This window comes from Peromyscus eremicus, chromosome 5, assembly GCF_949786415.1.
Source record: "Peromyscus eremicus chromosome 5, PerEre_H2_v1, whole genome shotgun sequence".
In the NCBI taxonomy this organism is placed as follows: Eukaryota; Metazoa; Chordata; class Mammalia; order Rodentia; family Cricetidae; genus Peromyscus; species Peromyscus eremicus.
Genome location: NC_081420.1, coordinates 10,050,479 through 10,070,531, shown reverse-complemented (window position 1 = coordinate 10,070,531; position 20,053 = coordinate 10,050,479). Strand labels below are relative to the sequence as shown.

The 20,053-nt window shown below is 44.2% G+C and overlaps 1 non-coding gene and 1 pseudogene across 1 annotated transcript; both read left to right on the top strand.

Annotated features, from left to right (window-relative positions):
• The first annotated feature begins 15,663 nt into the window (after window positions 1–15,663).
• Window positions 15,664–15,769, top strand: LOC131912114 (U6 spliceosomal RNA). Its single transcript, XR_009379526.1, has one exon. It is a non-coding gene; the product is annotated as a U6 spliceosomal RNA (small nuclear RNA).
• LOC131910535 (putative ribosomal protein uL10-like) lies at window positions 15,712–18,530 on the top strand (annotated as a pseudogene).
• Window positions 18,531–20,053: the final 1,523 nt, after the last annotated feature.

Genomic DNA, 20,053 nt, shown 5'->3' with positions numbered 1-20,053 from the left:
CAATACTGTGCTGGATTTAAAAGATCCATTCCTCTGTAAAACCTAAGTCATCCCATCTTTGCATTGAATGGGCCAATCCTGAATGGGGAATATCAGGACAACTGACCTGGACCCCATTACCTCAGGGTAAGAGAATTCCAGATTTTCCCCACCATCTTTGACGGGGCTCTTAGTTTCCACAATGAGTACCCAACAGTTACCTTACTCCGATACATTGATGACTTATTATTGGCTGCCAAGGATAAGGAGAGCAATTTAGAGGCTACTCAAGGATTCTTAAGGACTCTGGTTCAATTAGGCTGCTGGGTCTCTAAAAAGAAAGCTCAGCTTTGTACACCTCAGATCACCTATTTGGATGATCTGAGTCAGTAGTCAAAAGCCTGCAAGAAGCTATTAATGAGAATCCTCACCCTAATCACAAAGAAGCAAGTTAAAGAATTCTTGGGGGCCGGCAGTCAGGTATTGCCATCTCTAGATACCTGGATTGCTGAAATTGCCGGGCCTTTGTGTTCAGTCACAGTGGGAGGCAAGACCCCTTGGAATGGGCTGAGGAACCTGAACAGGCTTTTAAAAGCTTACAGGAGGCTCTTGTGAGAGCTCCCACCTTAACTCTCCCTGATGTTACCAAGCCCTTGCATCATGTTCATGAAAGAAAGGACACTGCTAAGGGAGTCCTGACCCAAACCCTGGGTCTTTGATAAAGGTCAGTAGCCCTATATTGAAAAAAGATTGGCTTCAGTAGCCTCAGGGTAGCCACCCTGCCTGCACGCCTTTGTGAGGACAGCAGTTCTTGCTAAGGACCATATTCCTCTGGAAACACCCCACCTGCACTTTTTTCCTGTAAAAGAGGCCCGAAAAGCTTCCCCATCGCTGTTCTCTCAAATCCTGCTTTAGGGAGACAGCAAGTAAAGCTTGCTCAGTGAAGTTTGCAACAAAAATTGGGTCGGTGGTCTTTACTCTCGTTGGGTGATATTAACAGAGCATATTAACAGTCATTCTTTTTTAGTTCTTTTAATTTCTTAGATTTTTTTTTATCTGAATAACTCTCATTGGAGACCATTACTGTAAGATTATTGACTTTTGGGAAATTATGCTTGCCTTGGCTTCTCACATTACTTGTATTTTTGCACCAGGGTTTGTGCATGTATGGAGAAGTTATTGGTTGAATTCATTTTTTTCTTCAATATTTATTTATTTTACTCTTTTTCCTTTCAAAGCAAGTGCTTGTCTTATTCAAGAGGAATGAGGTTGTAGCGTTATGGTGCTGTTTCCTGTGTGATAATGGCGGTTGGGGCACCAGACTCTAATCCAGGTCCTTCCAGGTTTTATTTTCACCAACTCTACTTTCTCACTCTCTGTCGCCCTCTGATAGGCCATTCATTGGCCAAAATAGCTCTGGTGCCCAGAGTGCCTGCAGGCCCAACAGAGGTAGAGTGAGGCATGTTGAACTATCATTATAGACAGAGGTGGGAGGCACCTACCTCATCCAGACTCTGAGTGGGCTGATGCACTTACTTCACCTGGGTAGCATACTGACCTCATGGGGCATCATGTGAGGCTAGAGGCTGGACAGACACCCTGAGGTTCCCACAGTGATAGGCAGGGCAGAAGCCCTGTGAGTATGAAGTCTTCTGGGTAGTGGACAGAGCCAGAGCATCCTGGGCACAGAGTCCTTACTGAGATGACAGGCAAGGCTTGAGCCCCACAGACACACTGGCCTGATTGGAGCGATGTATGGGGCTACAACGTCCCAGGTATACAGTTCTGACGGGGCAGTGGGCAGGGGTTGTCCTTGTCTGTCAGTTCAGGCAGCTGTCACAAGACCCCTAAACTGAGTGCTTATACACAACAGAAACTTGTTCCAAGTTCTGGGCACTGGCGATGTGTAGCTTTGAGTCCCCTTACTGACTCATAAGTTTCTGCATTTTCATGCATGACGGAAGCCACATTTTTGTCATGGCTGTTGGCCTTCCCAGATCTCTTGTACTTGAACAAGCCTTCGTGTTTAAAAGACACAAATTTTCACTACCCTCATGAAATGATTTTCTCATTTTTCAGTACAATTTGGATGGGAAATCAAGTTTTCAGGCTGACAGAGCCTCATTTTAAATCTCCTAAATGAAACTTTACCAGGGATGAGGAGAAGTGGTAACCTTTGCTACCACAACCAGCTGGTAAGTGTATTTTAAACACAAACTTCTAGAGCCCCAAACAATAGAATGTCTTACTTCAAAAAAGGAAAGACTATTAACTAGGGCTGACCAATTTGATTGCTGTATTGCTATTGATACTAAAATTGTTAAGATATAACCAATTTTAAGTCTAGGAAGTCCTATGATAAACTCAGATTTCTGTCTCCTTAGAATGACTTCAACTATTAACTTTTACTAGAGACACCCCAAGATTTGGGATTGATTCTTTTATTCTAATTATACAGTAATAATTAGTATCAACAGTTCTCACGGCACTGAAGGCTGGTTGCACCAACTGTTCATAATTACAGTACTATTTGAAAGCAGCAGAAAAGAGAGTGAATGTGCTTGTTTCCTGTTGGTGACCTGTCTGCCCTCCCATGAGACTGGAGAACGGTGACTACTGCCCCCCCATCCTCCCCACCCCCTGCAAATGAGGAGAGATTCTTAGGAAGGCCAGGAAGGCGCAACACAGAACAGTAAGGAACCAAGTCTACAAACACTGTCAAATGAAGCTGCAGCCTGAGAGCCTCTAGACGGATGGATTCTATCCTTCTTCTGTGAACTGCAACCTAACTTGGTCAGTAAACAAGCTGAAGTATTGGCTGTTTGCTTTTATGGAGAGTCTCAGCTAATCATGGTAGCCAAGCATGAGTCACACACGGCCAATCGTTAGATGGAACCAGACTGGATTAAGACAGACTGTTAGTACCTACCTCCATTTTATACCCATCACTTCTCTTACCTGTGTATAAATGTTACCATCCACAGGGAAACTTCAGACCCTTTCCGCATTTACTGTGGGTCTGGGCCTGCCCAGATATTCTATACTTAATAATCTCTTTTTTTTAAATTGTTTTCCTATTTATACCATTGGCCTTCAGACTTCTTGCAGGTGGGAAGGTAGTGAACCCCAGTGTTTAGGGTACTGCTGCTGAGTATTCTGTTACTTCCAGTCAGAAGCATCTGGTGAAGGTGTCCTGTTTTACAGAATAGGAGATGAAATCTCAGGCAAGGGAAGGCAATGGAAGAGACATTCCTCTCCCTTGTGTGCTCTCTCTCTCTCTCCACCAACATGTCTTCCCAGCTCTGCTCCCGCATCCTCTTACAAGGACAGCCGTGGCCCACTCCAAGCCCCGCTGCCAGGACACCTTTGATTCTGCTAACCATGGGAGCGCTCCTGTCCATACAGATTACTGTGAAGGTCCAGCATGAGCAGCACATGCAATTGGGTGGAGTGAGGGGAGTTCAGGAAGCTCAGTGAGTGAAGAGCTGCTTCTGAGCCAGAGAGAAGAAAAGAAAGAGATGAGAGAGGAGAATGCATGGGGGGAAGTGTTAGACATTTGCATTTTCAAATGGTATTATTTTCCATGTTGCAATTAGGTTCAATTTAAAAGTATTCATTATTATTCTGTTTCCTGCTGAGTATGTGCCAAAGCTATAGCTCATTCTACTCCCTCCTCCAGGTCCTAAGAGACACCCTTGGGGACTCTGGTTTGCAGGAGAGGTTGGGATGCTTCTGTGCTTGCCTTGAGATCACAGCAGAGATACTGAAGCTGCTGTGGGCCCAGTTCTGTCTGACTAGCTGAGTGAGCAGAGGAAACATTTCTTCTCCATGATGCCAGTGCTGCCCAGTACAGGAAGCTGCAGGACTCACCAGATCCCCCTGTTCCATGCCATGGGGGTGTCCTTCAGTAGGCTCCAAGGCAGCTAGGACTCCCTACTGAACTCTGATCCATTTCTCTGGTCAGCTGTGCACTTCCCAGGAATTGGGAGAGACAGGGAGGACACAGGCTGTGTGTAGATATGGGTCATCAGAGGAAGCCTCCATCTGTGAACTATTTTCTAATCATGTTTCTTATCACACGGTCTCAAGAGCCCTGGAAGAGAGAAAAAGGATACATTTTTTTTTGACAAATTATGTTAGGGCAGCTTCATTCTTCCACACAGAAAAGAATTTGAACTTAATTCTTTCACATAGACCTTCACACAGAATGTGAAAAGAATCTAGGTGAAAGAATATACTACTTTATATCACATAAAAAATGTTTGCCCCCACATTATCAAAGACCTAAATATTAGAGATACCATCTCAATGTGCAGGAACAGATTCGTTTTCTCTGCTGATTAAAGAATGGAAAGAAAGAAAAGTTTGAAAGTCAATGAAAGCCAAACTGTAGCCAAAGAGGGCCTTCCCATCAGTTTCTCAAAGAGACCCCAGAGCAGGGCCAGGTGCCACTCTCAGCAGCTGCCCAGAGGAGAATACAGGAAGGAGAAGGAGAAAAGACCATGCTGTTCGAGTTAAGCTGGCATGGACATCAATTATGTGGTGGGGGTGGGGGTGCCTTAGAGAAAAACTAAGAAAGCCCACAGTATCTTTGGTTCTGGCTTGTATCGGAAAGAGATGGAGAAAATTGGAAAATGGCACCTTTCTTAGTCAGGATTCAGAAAGGCAGGCAGACCCAGCTGAACCTCATGGCATCCTGCAAGGACTGTACTAGAGGGGTGGGAATTCTGGGAAGTCAAAGTAGAGTATCTCATTCAAGGAATAATCATTCCACTTATCTCTCTATTTTTAAAGGTTTATTTATTTATTATGTATACAGTATTCTGTCTGCATGTGTCCTTGCAGGCCAGAAGAGGGCACCAGATCTCATTACAGGTGGTTGTGAGCCACCATGTGGTTGCTGGGAATTGAACTCATGACCTCTGGAAGAGTAGCCAGTGCTCTTAACCATTGAGCCATCTCTCCAGCCCCTGCACTTAGCTCTTTAGCAAGGTGATCCTGTCTTCCTAATGGGGGTACCACGTTTCTGAGGGGTGGCCCTGTGACCAGGTGATTGACTAGCCCAACTAACTCTGTGATGTTATGGGTAACTTGGAATGTTAGGTCTCCACCCATCTCAGAGATTTCACCTTCTTGACCAGAAGGTCCTTAATGGGCCTTTTCTACAGCTGTCATTAGTGTTAAAATTATAATATTCTTTTCAGAATGAGGGTAAATCTTTGTGATCTTAGATTAGACAATGTTTTTTTGACATATGACACCAAAGGTAACAGTACCAATAACAAAAATAAATTAGACTTCACAAAATTTAAAGCTACTGTGAACTGATATTCCATGCCCATTATCCCGGCACTCAGGAAGGGGAGGCAGAAGGATCAAGAGTTCAAAGCCAGCATGAGATACATAGTAAGACTCCATCTTAAAAGCCCAAGGACTGGAGACAAGCATATACCAAGCTCTGAATTCTACCACTAATACTTACAGAAAAGAAAATTTGTGCTGCGGAGGTGTTCAATGAGTAATTAGGCAGGAGAATAGAAAGCTGTAGAGGAAGAAATTCTAGAGATTAACATATGCAGCAGCAGACAAAAGACTGGCAACCCATAGTTTACCTGGGCTTCATTCAGCCTAAGGAAATGCTCAAAAAAGCCAATACAGGAATTTTGGAAAGTGGGTATGGAGGTTTGAATGTCATTGGCCCCCATAATCTCATTGGGAGTGGCACTATTACAAGGTGTGGCCTTGTGGGAGGAAATGTGTCACTGAGGGGAAGTATTTTGAGGTTTCCTATGCTCAGCATACTTCCCAGTGAGTCAGTTGACTTCCTGTTGCCTGCAAATGTAGGACTCTCAGCTCCAGCACCACATCTGCCTGCACATCGCCATGCTCCCATCTTGACAATAATGGATTGAACCTCTGAAACTGTAAGCAAGCCACCCCAACTGAATGTTTTCTTTATAAGAGTTGCCATGGTCATGATGTCTCTTCACAGCAACAGAGAACCCTAAAGAAGAGAAAAGTTGGTACCAGGGGCTGGGGTATTGTTGTGATAGGCCTGACCATGATTTTGTTTGTAGTAATATAGACTTTGGAAGTTTGAGTTAGGAAAGCAGTTGAGTGTTTTAAAAGCTGCTTAATGGGTCATATTAGTAGGAACCCAGAAGACAGAGGTGCTGAGAGTTATTTGAACTGTCAGGGGCTCACTCAAGAAGTCTCAGAGGAAAAGAATTTTAGTATGTTTCCTAGAAATCGTTCTTGAGATATTTTGGTGAAGAATGTGGCTGCCTTTTGCCTTTGTCTGAAGAGTTTACCTGAGACTACAGTGAAAAGTTTTGGACTAATTCTGTTGGCAAAAGAAATCTCAAAACAGCCTAATATGTACTCTGTCATGTGGTTTTAGTGGTAACTCTAATGAAAATTTATAATGAAAGGAAGCAAACTGAGCAGGGTAAATTGCAACATGAAAATTTTGAGGAGAAAAAGAGCACCAGGAAGGGGAATAGAGTTAAATTCTGCGTTCAAGGAGATAAATGGATTAAGAAATGGAATAAAGGGAGTGGTGACCCCAGGGCAAGATCCCACCCAGTTAAGTTTCCAACTTGTTTAAAGGAACTAAAGGAAAGCTTAGAGCTGGGTATGGTGGGGCGCATCTGTAGTCCCAACACTAGGAAGGCAGAGGCTGGCGGATGTCTGAATTTGAGGTCAACCTGGCCTACAGAGCAAGTATCAGGATAGCCAAGTTTAGGCAGTGAAGGAAATCATGGAAAACAGGAAGCTGGTAAAGATGTAGCTGAACAAGGGGGCCATGTTCCAGCCCCAGCAAGCAGCAGAACTTGGCAGTTTTGGCCATGTGGTTCTGGCTTTAGATTTGAGAAATAGAAGAATAGAATAAAGCCACTGAGGCCTGGCATGTGTCTGAATGGAGGCCCAGTAGACAGGCCATTGTGTGAAGCTGTGAAGGTGAAGCCTGGATTGCCTTAGAGAACCCAAGATGTTAGAGATGCCAGGGTAGTAGGATACCTGCCGAGGAGAGCTGCTGACAGGGAATGGAACCAGCCTAAGAGAAAGAAGTGTGTTGAAGTCAACAAAGCTTTACATAATTGGAGATCTGAAGAGCGTTTTGACATCAGACATGGAGATGCAGAGTCTGGAGTTTGCCTGGCTGTTTTTTGGTCTTGCTTTGGCCCAATATTTCCTCACTATGCTCCCTTCCTTACATTTTGGGATGGTAATGTATATCCTGTGCCATTATATGTTGAAAGTATGTGATTTGATTTTTGGTTTTGATTTTACTGGTGATACCATCCAGTAAGTCAGACCACTTCCTGTTGCCTGCAAGATGTATACTCTCAGCTCTAGCACCATGTCTGCCTGAATACCGTCATGCTCCCCATCATAATGATAATGGACTGAACCTCTTAATCTGTAAGCGAGCCACCCCAGTTAAATGTTTTCTTTATAATAGTTGCTGTGGTCATGGTGTCTCTTTACAGCAATAGAAAACCCTAACTAAGATAGTGGGGTACTATGTTAATGACCCTCAACAGGTCACTGCAGGCTTTTTTCCTTCTTGGAGCCAGGGCACAGGTAAGCTATGGTGTATCGCCAGGATTTCTGCATCTCCCCCTTAATAAGCTCCCTCATTTCCTATAATTATCCATGTGTGCCTGTAAAGAGGCACAAGAACCTGGTGATTCTAATGCTTGCCCTGCAGACGCAGGGCCTAGCCTGCTAGAGTAAGAATTCTTGCTGTAAAAGCTTGATTACCTGAGTTCATATCCTCATTCACACACACACACACACACACACACACACACACACACACACACACACACACACACGGTAGCATGTTAGCACGTACCTGTAACCCTGGCTCTGGTAGGTATATCTGTCTATCCAGAAAACAGAGAGGTCTAGGTTCAGAGAAAGACTCTGTCTCAAGGCCATAAGGTATAGAGTGATAGGAGAGGATATCTCTGGTCTCCATGGTATACACACACACACACACACACACACACACATGCACGCACACACACGTACACACATGCATACATGCATGCATGCACACACAGAAACTTAAAAATTTTTTGCTTCAAAGGACACTCTTACTAAAATTAAATGAGAACTACTGTAGAATGGAAGATGTTTGGCAGTCGAGTATCTGATACTGGATTTGTGTTTAGAACATAGAAGAACTCACAGAATCCAACAGCAGCAGCAACAACAAAAGACAAGTAACCCAATTAAAAACGGTCTTAATAGGCATTTCTCCAAACACAGTGGGCAAATGGCCAATCAGTACAGGAAAAAAAGTGTTTAACATTATTAGTCAATAGAGAAATGAAAACAGAAATCACAAAGAGATACTACTTCGCACCCCAGCGTGGCCAGAACAAATACACAGAGTAACAAAGGGTATTGACAGGACACTCGGAACTCTCGGGATGCCAGTGGAAACAGAAATAGTGCAACTGACTTAGAAAATGGCCTGGAATTTTCTCAAAAGGTTAATTATAGAGTTGCCACGTTAGCCGGAGATTCCCTCTTCAAATGGCACCCCGGAGAACTGAAACATCTATTCACACAAGAACCTGAACCCAAAGGTTCAAAGCAGCTGTCTTTGTAACAGCCAAGACAAAACAGTGAGTGTGTCCGTCAGCGGTTCAGTTGATAAACAATGGTGTTTCCAGAACAAAGCACTCTGGAAGCTGCCAAGCTCGCTCTGTCCACTCACCCACTGTCTCCACTGCGCAGCACAGTAGACTGGCCCTGTTGCCCCCCACTGTCACAGAGCTACTCCCTTTGGTATAAGTGGCATGGTGTCTCAGCTCTATATTAATCTCCTCCAGCCGCTGCCCCACTGCACTTGGAATCTGATTTGGTCTTCCATGACTCACAAGGTCCCGCCTTGACCTTCTCAAACCCACTTCCTCTCATCTCTTACTGCAGACACACAGGGCTTCTCTTCAGTGTTCAAGCTCCCGAGCTGGCTCCCATCTTGGGGTCTTTAGTTTGATGTTCCTGTGGGTTCCATGGGTGGCTTCTCTGTAGTCAGTCCCTGGCTGCCCTCAGATGTGGAACTCTTCTCCCTGTCAACCTTCCTTGCAGCTCTGGCAAGGTCTTGCTTGCTTGCCTGTGTGTTTCCACCATGTTTACGTCTCTCTACTTCTTCAGAGGAAGCTCCTGAAAACAAGACTCATGTGGGGATGGGCACACAGTATGGGGGTTGGCACATAGTAGGATCTCAATAAATGCATATCAGCTGAAGAGATGCACTCCTGCTAACTATCATAAATGGCCTTTGTTGTCAAGTTGTCTCTCAAAGCGACTTGTTGAAGTTCTGCTACCACCACCCCCGCCCCCCGCCTCTGAATAATATTCTCTAAAGATACCTGTCTTAGTGTCTTACTGCTGTGAAGAGAGACACCATGACCACAGGAACTCGTTGTTGTTGTTGTTGTTGTTGGTCGTGGTCGTGGTGGTGGTTTTTCAAGACAGGGTTTCTCTGTGTTGTCCTGATTATCTTGGAACTCACTCAAACTCACAGAGATCCCCGCGTCTGCCTCCCAAGTGCTAGGATTAAAGGTGTGCACCACCAACGCCTGGCTGTACAGAAACTCTTATGTGGGCAGCAGAAGTGGGGGAAGGGTTCAGACAGCTGTGGATACAACTGAGATAGCCCTGCAGGAGATAACTTCAGTGAGACAACTCAACTTTATTCCAGAGTATAGGAAGTAGATAGGATAGAGAAGCCTGGGGACAAACCCTAATTTGCATTAAGTGGCAGACTCCTATCATAAAGCTGAGTTAGTGACAGCATAATCCTATGAAAATAGCTAGAGCATGTTAGTTAATTACATGTGGTCCACAGGAGAAGAGTATTTGCTGGGAACTATGTCAAGGTCATCCTTGAGATAAATCAGGTATCCAGGCCTAGAGACATCTGTGGTGGTATTGTATTCCCCCAAAATATTGTGCACTCTAATAAACTTATCTGGGGTCAGAGAACAGAACAGCTACAATATTAAACATAGAGGTTAGGCAGTGGTAGCACACGCCTTTAATCCTAGCATCCCAGAGGCAGAGATCCGCCTGGATCTCTGAGTTCAAGGCCACACTGGAGATAGCCAAGCATGGTGACTCATGCCTTTAATCCCAGGAAGTAATGGCAAGAGGCAGAAAGGTATTTAAGGCGTGAGGATGAGGAACTATAGCTTGGTTAAGCTTTTAGGCTTTTGAGCAACACAGTTCAGCTGAGAGACATCCAGTCTGAGGAAACAGGATCAGCTGAGGAATTGGCAAGGTGAGGTAGCTGTGGCTTGTTCTGCTTCTCTGATCTTTCTCCAGGTTTGTTCTTATTAATAAGACTTTTAAGATTTGTGCTACAGACATCCTCCAAATAAGGGCAGGTGGAGGGCAGGAAGCATCGCTGGGGAGGAAGTCCTTCGTATTGCTTGGAGAAAGCTGCCAGGCCATGACAGACTGCAACCTCTGACCAGCAGGGCCTCCTAACATGAGGTGAGGAGTGTCCAGCACTTTTTAACTATTAGGAGGCACAGCTAGGTGTGTGCAGTGTTAGGAAGTGTCTTGCTGATGAAAGAGAATCCTCATGGTGGGATTAGGAAGCTATGAACACATCTGGGGTGGGGGTGGAGAGGGGCTTGTCACACTAACAGTTTTAGCTTGGAGGAAATCAGCTTGGAAAGCACTCTCCTAAACGTTGAAAGGCTCATGTACTTCATGAAGGACATGACTGTATTTACACACGAAAGAGCTAGCACACCTACCATCACTCTGCAGAACCGCACAGCCGTTCTTTACACGGCAATGTGCAGGTTTGACATTTGAAGCAAGATTTAGAGTCTTGGGCCAGATAAGACAACAGAACCACAGCACGGACACATTTAGACTCTCTTTAATTTGGGGAAACAGTACCAACGACAGACTGTTTCCTGGTGTTCAAGTGCATACCACACACACAACAGCAAAGTGTTAATTCAGCCAAGGCACTCAGTGTCCAGGTGTGATGTGAGAACAGAAGAGATTGTGGATGAGGCCACAGCACTCCTGCAGCAGCCAATCTCCTCACAGACACCCACAGGCCTCCTACTGAGATGCTGTCTGTGGAGCTCCAGCTGATAGACTTCAGGTGTCAGGATTTAGTGGCCATCCATCATGGCCCCATCCTGCCTTCTGCCTGGGGATCAGAGAACCTGGCTGCAGGTTCCCACCATGAAATGCCCCTCTTCCTCCTGGATCTATACGAAGGACCCCCTCCCCCCACCAAACTATCTGTTTCTGACTCTGAGACCTGAACTCTCCGCAGAGTCCTTGCTCTGCTGTTGTCTGTCTGTCTGTCTGTCCACAGCATTAATAACTCTTCTAGTAGACTTTGTACCCCCAACACTCTGCCTCAGTTTCCCCTTGAGCCCCACATAGGAGACCTTCTGTCAGATCTTAACTAGAAGAACTATCTAAATGTGGGGGCTATTGTTTTTTTATCTGAATAGCAATGACTAGAAATGGCAAAATAATTTCACTGGCCATTTTATACATTCAAAATCCAGATATAATGTATGCTGTATAAACAGGAGTACTTATTGGTCACTTTACATGTATTAGGAATATACATATAACTCTAAACTTAAAAAAACTTATTAATGTTTTGCCTACTTGTATGCATTCATACCACATATATGCAGTTCTTGAGGAGGCCTGAAGAGGGCATCTGATTCCCTGGAACTGGAGTTACAGATGGTTGTGGGGCACCATATAGGTGCTGGGAATTGAACCTGGGCCCTCTGGAAGAGCAGCCAGTGGTCTTAATATCTGAGCCATTTCTTCAATCCCTAACTCTGAAAACTTTTACATATGTAAAAAGTTTAGATATACAACAGACATAATTTCTGGCCATATATGTACAGTCATACACACATACCTACAGGAAAATCATCTTAAAACAGTTGATTATAAAGTGGCCATTTGAAAGACTTTAACATAAGTAGGTATGGAAGTGAACCCTAACTTTGCTAGGACACAGTTTTCTGGGTAGCAAAAATCAGTCAAAAAAAAAAAACAGCTTAATAAAACATACAATCTGGATAACTGTACAAGGTACACATACACCAACTCAGATATTAAATTATCCGATCTTGTAGCATTATTTATAACAAAATGTGTTGTCTCTTAGTGATACACTATCTTATCATTAGAATTAATCTTAGTACAACCTTACTATCCAATAATAAAATTAGCCCTTCTTAACATCGACAAAATATGTGTATTTTTATGGAGCAGAGCCCAGAAACCATACAAAAATACCTATATAAAAAGAGATGGTTTGGGGCTGGAGAGATGGCTTAGTAGTTAAAAGCACTGACTGCTCTTCCAGAGGACCCTGGTTCAATTCCCAGCACCCACATGGCAGCTCACAACTGTCTGTAACTCCAGTTCCTGAGACCCAACACCCATGGCAAAACACCAATGTACGTGAAATAAAAATAAATAGATTAAAAAAAGAGATGTTTTAAATCTACCTTGCAAAAATCAGTTTAGATGTTCTCTGAGCATTTTAACAATTTAATCATCCTTTAAGTGAAAGACACTAGCTGTCATCTTCTGGGTAAGATATAACAACATTGCCTTTTTACTACTGTACACAGAGCCAATGTGCCCTGGTCCTGGAGGTTTATGGGGATTGCATCTTTTGAATTGCCATCAAGAAAAGGAAATAGAACATAAAGACCTTGGACTGCACACACAGCCACCATCCCACGTGTGTAACAGCCTCAACACTAATCCCACGTTTGTCATCTGCATATTGATAATATTCCTTAAAAAAAAAACTCATTACAGGATTTTCAAGAGCTATCTCATCTTGCAGATCTTATAAGGAGAATTTGCCCCTGCAAGGACAGATTAACTTTGTCCTAATGCTGCTTTAGACACAAATTACACAAAAAGTAATTATATTAATGCAAAGTGCACTTTTGGATAAATCACCATGAGTTTATAAAAGACTGATCACTTAGAAGTCTCCCTAGGAGATGCCAAGAAAATGAACACTTACTGTTCTCCATGGCTACATAAATCATAGTTGCGGTCTCCTGAACACCCTTGTTTCTCTGTGTCCCAAATGGCTCAACAGAACCCAGCTGCTCAGAAAAGCCTCAAAGACAAACACACTTCAGCCTTCCTTGTCAGACTCAGATGCCCTGATAGCTAGCAGAAATCTAAATTCTAAATTTTCCTGCAAGTTGACAAGACATGTCATATATAATGCAATAGCCCAAACTGTCCAACACGACCCGGGTGACTCAGAACTCCAAGGTATACAAGTGGAGAGGGACTTAACAAGGTTCAGCATTGGGGAGTCCAAACATTCATTTTTGTTCACTAAATAAAGACAAAAAGCAGTTAATAGTGACCGGGGGTGAGTAGTCTTTGCAATAAAATGCCCTCCGCTGCTGTTCCAACCATTCGACCTTGTCTCCCTACATAGGATCAGCTTGTTGTGAGTGGATGACACCCCAAATGTCATTTTCCCTGGGATGACTGTTGCCGGGGTTGTTGTAGTGAGAGCCTAGGCCATGGCATCCCTAATAGGTTAGACTTAGCTGCCTTCCCACAATAGACCAGTTAAAAAGATCAAATAGTCAAAAGTAGAGAAAGGAAATTTATGCAAGTGATCACAGAGAGGTTCGCTGAGCCCCAACTTGTCTTCCATGTCCTCGCATGAGGTTTAGGTCTAAGCATAGCTCAAGGGTATGCATAGCTGAGCAGTTCTAGTCAAGGCATGGTCCCACTGATGACTGACTCATCTTCATGTCAGCCCCTGCCTCTCCTGCAAGTTGCTCCAATGAGGTATGAGATCTGCATGGACTCTTTCTGGGGGACAAGCCACCTATTTGCCAGACCTCATGGCCCAGCTTTTTCCTTCCCCATCATGAGATGCCTATGAAATTCCAATTCCTTCAGTTCTAGTAGTCCAGTAGCTCTGGGGAGGCGGGGGACACACAAATGTCTCCTAAGAATATCTTCACCTGATAGTACCAGTACAATTTGAGGGAATTTGGTGAGCTGAGACCTAGAAGGTCAAATGGTGGCTTTCTTTATGACATGAAGTATCCAAGTGGGCACATTACAGTTTGAGGGAAAGGCTTGGATATGAGCCTACCAGAGGAAATGTTGGATTTAGGGCTTTTGAGCACAAATAACCAAGTAGTGGGGCTGACCACTTGAGTATGTAATGTTCATTGCAAGTCATAAGTTGTCAAAGTCAGATGAACACCAATGTGGTCACTTCTACATCCTGGCAGAGCTATGGAGAACCAGCCTAGATCCCAGCTCTCAGGGACCCAAGTCCTGTTGGTAACTCAAAAGTGGATCTTCTCTGTAAATTGCTTTCAGGAGTTTTCATTCCAGGAATACCAGGCTAACAGGCAGACCTCAAACTTCTAAGAAAAGCAAAATGAACCAAAAAAGGCCTTTTTTGAGGGGCTGCATTTGCAGTTCTGCCATGAGCTAACTGGGAGCATACTGCCTGCCCTAGAGGAGTCTTCACCTGCCAGGACCCAAAGCCACATGGGCAGGAAGCTGGCATAGTTAGTACCCTGTAATGGGATGCCAAGAACCCAGGTGGTACCCAGATTAACCACATGCCCCATGAAGGCATAGGTAGGAAGTCATATTCTGACCCTAACAAGTGACCAGAAACCACTTCCTTCTCTGAGATGAACTGCCCTCTATTGGAGAATGGGAGTGAATTGAGAGTTTCTGTCCAATCTGTCTAGAAGTTCTGGGCTACTGTGGACATAGGTCTCTACTGTGAATATAGATCTCTACTGTGAACATTGATCTCTTCTACTGTGGACATGGATCTCTACCATAGACATAGATTTCTACTGTGGGCATGGATCTGTCTCTACTGTGGACATGGATCTCTCTCTACCATGAACATGGATCTCTCTCTGCTGTGGACATAGATCTCTACTGTGGACACAAGTCTCTGCTGTGGACATGGGTCTCTCTACTGTGGACATGGATCTCTCTCTACTACAGACATGGATCTCTCTCTACTGTGGACATGGATCTCTCTCTACTGTGGACATGGATCTCACTCTACTGTGGACATGGATCTCTCTCTACTGTGGACATGGATCTCACTCTACTGTGGACATGAGTCTCTCTCTCTACTGTGGACATGGATCTCTCTCTACTGTGGACATGGATCTCTCTCTACTGTGGACATGGATCTCTCTCTACTGTGGACATGGATCTCTCTCTACTGTGGACGTGGATCTCTCTCTACTGTGGACATGGATCTCACTCTACTGTGGACATGGATCTCTCTCTACTGTGAACATGGATCTCACTCTACTGTGGACATGAGTCTCTCTCTCTACTGTGGACATGAGTCTCTCTCTACTATGGACATGAGTCTCTCTCTACTGTGGACATGGATCTCTCTCCATAATGTCATTCTCAGCTATGAACCTTGAGGAACTCACTGACTCAGTTCCTGACCTCGGCAGAGAGCATAAAGCTTTGCCTCACAAAACTGCCCAAGGAATGAATATGCTGTCACCAGAATCCAGCAGAGAATGATTTGAAGACATTAGAGGAAAATCCTTTTTAATGTCCAGATAAGAAAACGCTTTTTGAATAAGATGCAGAGGAAAAAAGGTGTTTGCTTCAGCAGCACATACACTAAAACGGAATGATACAGGGAAGATGAGTGTGGACCCTGTGTAAGAACAGCATGCAAATTCATGAAGCATTTTATTTTCTTAAATGGAAAAGTTTTTTTTAAGAATGAAAGAAGTGGGAGGAATTGGAGGAGGGAGAACTGTAGTCAGACAGAACATAGTGCATGAAAAAAATCTATTTTTAATTTAAAAAATTTAAAAGACACAAACTACAGGGGAAGGAGTTGATTTGATTAAAATCGAAAACTGCTAGGTGAAAATGATCAATGACAAAATGTTGTGAGTAGTCACAGGTCAGGGAAGGTCCCATGGGACATTGCTGAACAGGACACTGTAAAGGAGTCCTATAACTCAGGCATGGAAAGGCTGCCAACCTAAATAACAAATGAATAGTCTCCAAGGACTGAACTGACCTAGAAGGCACACACGGGAAATTTAGGAGGACATATCCACAGAGCAATGGAAGACAATGGTTTGCAAAGGGGACTTGTAAAGGGTCATATAAAGCAGTCACCCTCAGTTGCATGGGTCACTTACAGGTGATGCCAGTCCCCCCAGACAGGCAGCTGCTGGGACATCTGACCTTGCAGAAGCATTTTCTCTGCCAGGCTGTAGTGGTCTCTGCAGGTCTCTGGCCTTGTTCCCAGTCATTGTTCTTACCGCCAGGTGTATCTAGGTGAGATCACAGCTTCCCGAGTTTGTTTCTTTGGGTATTTTCTTATTAGAGTTTTACATACATGACTCCACTTGAATTCTGGTAAACGTTCACAGGATAAATAACAAAATAAGACTCTGAAAACATAACAAGAAACTCACAGGAGAAGAAACAGCAAGAGTCCTCTGCCCCCCCCCCAAAAAAAAACCAACCCACAAATGCACAAAATGTTCAATGTTCACCATCATTACTTAGTAGAGAGTAAATGAAAGCAAGATTCTATTTCTCAGTTAGCACTTCACAAAACTATTGATGTCTGGCCACATGTGGGTGCTAGGACGATGTGGAGCATCAAGAACCCATAGACATGGAGAATGTAAGCAGGCTCGATTACTTTGGACTTGTGAATCTCTATCTTGAGTATACCACAGGAAAATCTTGAGCAACTGTATCAGAGAAAGGTATTGACAGGTACTAGAGGAATTATTAGGGGCACCTTCAAACTAGAAAGCAGCTCAACTGCCCATCAACTGGCCAATGCATGGGTCAACAAACTCTGACACAAAAGCCATGAGCCTGGACACCTGTCACCTGGGGACATCTGTCACTCCAGGATCCCCAGCAGATGCCCAGATTGGAGGATGCAAGTCCTTTACATCTAATGCTATAGTGTTTGCATGTAACTGTGTATTTCTACCTATAGACTGAGTCATCTCTGCATTATTTATGATATCTAATGCATTGCAAATGCTGTGAGAGTACCTCATACTGCACTTTCCAGGAGATAATGGCAAGGAAAGAAATTCTGTGGTCATCACAGATGGCTTTCCTCCCTGAATTTCTTGATCTTGATTAAGTCCTCAGATGTGGAACTCACAGGCACAGGGGAAGAGATATGCTCAAGAGTCCTACAGGCACTACTGCAATTACTCAGGTCCACCATTAGGCAGAGAAAACTGCCATAGAGAAAATTAAAAAGATCTCTTGTCAGGCATCTTCATTAGAGTGACATCATCTTTAATCCCTAGGTGGCAATCCCTAACACACTGCTATGACGCCTGGGGAAAACAGGGCAACCTGAAAGTCCACCTACTTCCTTAAGATCTTTTAGATGGTTATCTGTGGTGGTATTGTGTTCCCCAAAATATTGTGCATCCTAATAAACTTATCTGGGGTCAGAGAACAGAACAGCCACTAGATATAGAGGCCAGAAAATGGTGGCACACACACCTTTAATCCTAGCATTCCGAAGGCAGAGATCCATCTGGATCTCTGTGAGTTCAAAGACACACTGGAAACAACCAGGCATAGTGACACATGCCTTTAATCCCAGGAAGTGATGGCAGGAAGCAGAAAGGTATATAAGGCGTGAGGACCAGGAACTAGGGCCTGGTTAAGATTCTAGCAGCAGTGCAGCTGAGATCCATTCAGATGAGGACACAGAGGCTTTCAGTTTGAGTAAACAAGATCAGCTGAGGAATTGGCAAGGCGAGGTTAGCTGTAACTGGTTCTGTTTCTCTGATCTTTCAGCGTTCACCCCAATACCTGGCTCCGGGTTTGTTTTTATTAATAAGACCTTCTAAGGTTCATGTTACAGCTATCCAAAATGCTTCATTGTGGGAGCAGACAATGTGGGCTCCAAGCAGATCAGCAGATTGGCATGTCCCTGAGAGGGAAGACTATGGTACTGATGAGAAAGAAGCCGAGGATGTGCATTGCTATCCAGGGGCATCTGTAAACTTCCCAGCTCTGGAGAAACTGCTGCCTCCTAGCTGGGGAAATGTGAGCTTTGTGTTCACTAATGAGGACCTCACTGACCTCAGGGATATGCTGCTGGACAGTAAAGTGCAGTCTGCTGCCCATGCTGGTGCCATCACCCCGTGTGAGGTCACTGTGCCAGCCCAGAACACTGACTGGTCTGGGAGGAAGAAGAAGACTTCTTTCTTCCTAGCCTTTAGGCATCTCCTCTAAAATCTCCAGGGGCACCGCTGAACTTCTGGGTGCTGTGAGCTGGTAAAGACAGACAAAGTAAGAGCCAGTAAAGCCACACTGAGGCACACACTGAGCGTCACCCCTTCTTCTTTGGGCTGATCATCCAGCAGGTGTTAGACAGTGACAGCATCTACAGCCTGGCAGTGCATGACATCACAGAGCAGACTCTGCACTCTGGATTCCTGGAGGGTGTCTGAAATGCCACCAGTGTTTGTCTGCATGTTGGTTACCCAACTATCGCGACACACCCTATCCTCAGTGGGTACAAGCAGGTCCTGGCTTTGTCTGTTGAGACTGAGGACACCTTCCCACTTGCTGAAAAGGTCAAGGCCTTCTTGGCTGATACATTTGCACCACCACTGCTGTTCCTATAGCTCCTGCAGCTCCAGTCAAAACTGAAGGCAATGGAGAGGGGTCAGATGAGGACATGCAATTTGGTCTCTGAGTAATCTCCTCAAAGCAAACAACTCAGCCAGTTCAGCTAGAGAGACATGGGAATAATAGCTTACTTCTCAGGAGAAGAGGAAGGGAGGAGCCATGGCTGTATTCTAATAAAGCTTCACTTTTAAAAATAGTATAATAACATATATTGAAAATGTTACAGAACAATGGATGAATATGAAGCACATATTTTAGAGCTAAAGGAGTCAAAGACAAGAAGACATAGACCATTGAGTTCATCTAGAGAAACTCCCAAGCTGTGCGAGCTAAACTGCATTGTTCTGGAGTATCATAATAAAAACATGAACACAAACATCAGGATCTTCCCTCTCTTTAGCAGCATACAGAGAGCTACACTATCAAGAACAGCAGAAAGCCTTCTGAACCCACTGGCCTCTGTTTGATTTGCTGGTCTGGGACTTGGTACCCAGGATGCTCCATGGAACACTGTTCACCAAGCTGCCTATCTGTGCCATGTACAGTGTGCACGTTCCTCGATACAGACCAATTTTCACACATGAAAACTTGTATAAAAATGCAAGACCTTTGACCATTAATTCTCACATGTTCTCTTACACCCCTGAGAGGTGTTTGAGGACCAGGAAAGCCAGAAAAGAGATATGGAGCTGTGACTAAGGAGAAGGAGTGGCCTGAGGCCATTCTTCAGGGAAGGAAGAGGAAGTTTTTAGCTCACAGCTTTGATATCAGAGGAAAGCTAAGGTTATGCTTTAGTCTGGTGTCTAAACCAGAAGCTATCAGTTAGTGACAGCCACGTAAAGTCTCCTGGGACTCCTCTGACGCCAATCTGGGGGTTTTAAAGGGTTGTTTCCCTAGTTACAAAGGCTGGATCTTCCCAATATTAGGAATGACTCACAGAAGATGCTACATGTGTGCACAGGCTTTTCTACGAATGTTGAACATGTGCATGTTCATGTTTCTTCAAGCATAGCTACATGCATACAGCATTCCCAAGAGGCCTGATGTTTATCTACAAGACTGTAGTGTTTGACATTCTTTAGAAGAGCCCAGGACAGGTCCTAACCTTTTTTGCAGCATTTCTGCATCCCAGATTGCTTCCTCATGATGTTATCAGAGATATGAAATAAGTTTTCACAGAAAATGAGTCATTGATAAGTGATCAGCCCCTAGTGACAAGCTGGAAACCACAGAAGGTTCAAAAAATAGCAAATGATTAAATACAACAATCCCAGACACACAATGAAATGTCTTACGGTCATTAAAATTCTATTTAGGGAGGCTGGTAATTACATGGGGAGAG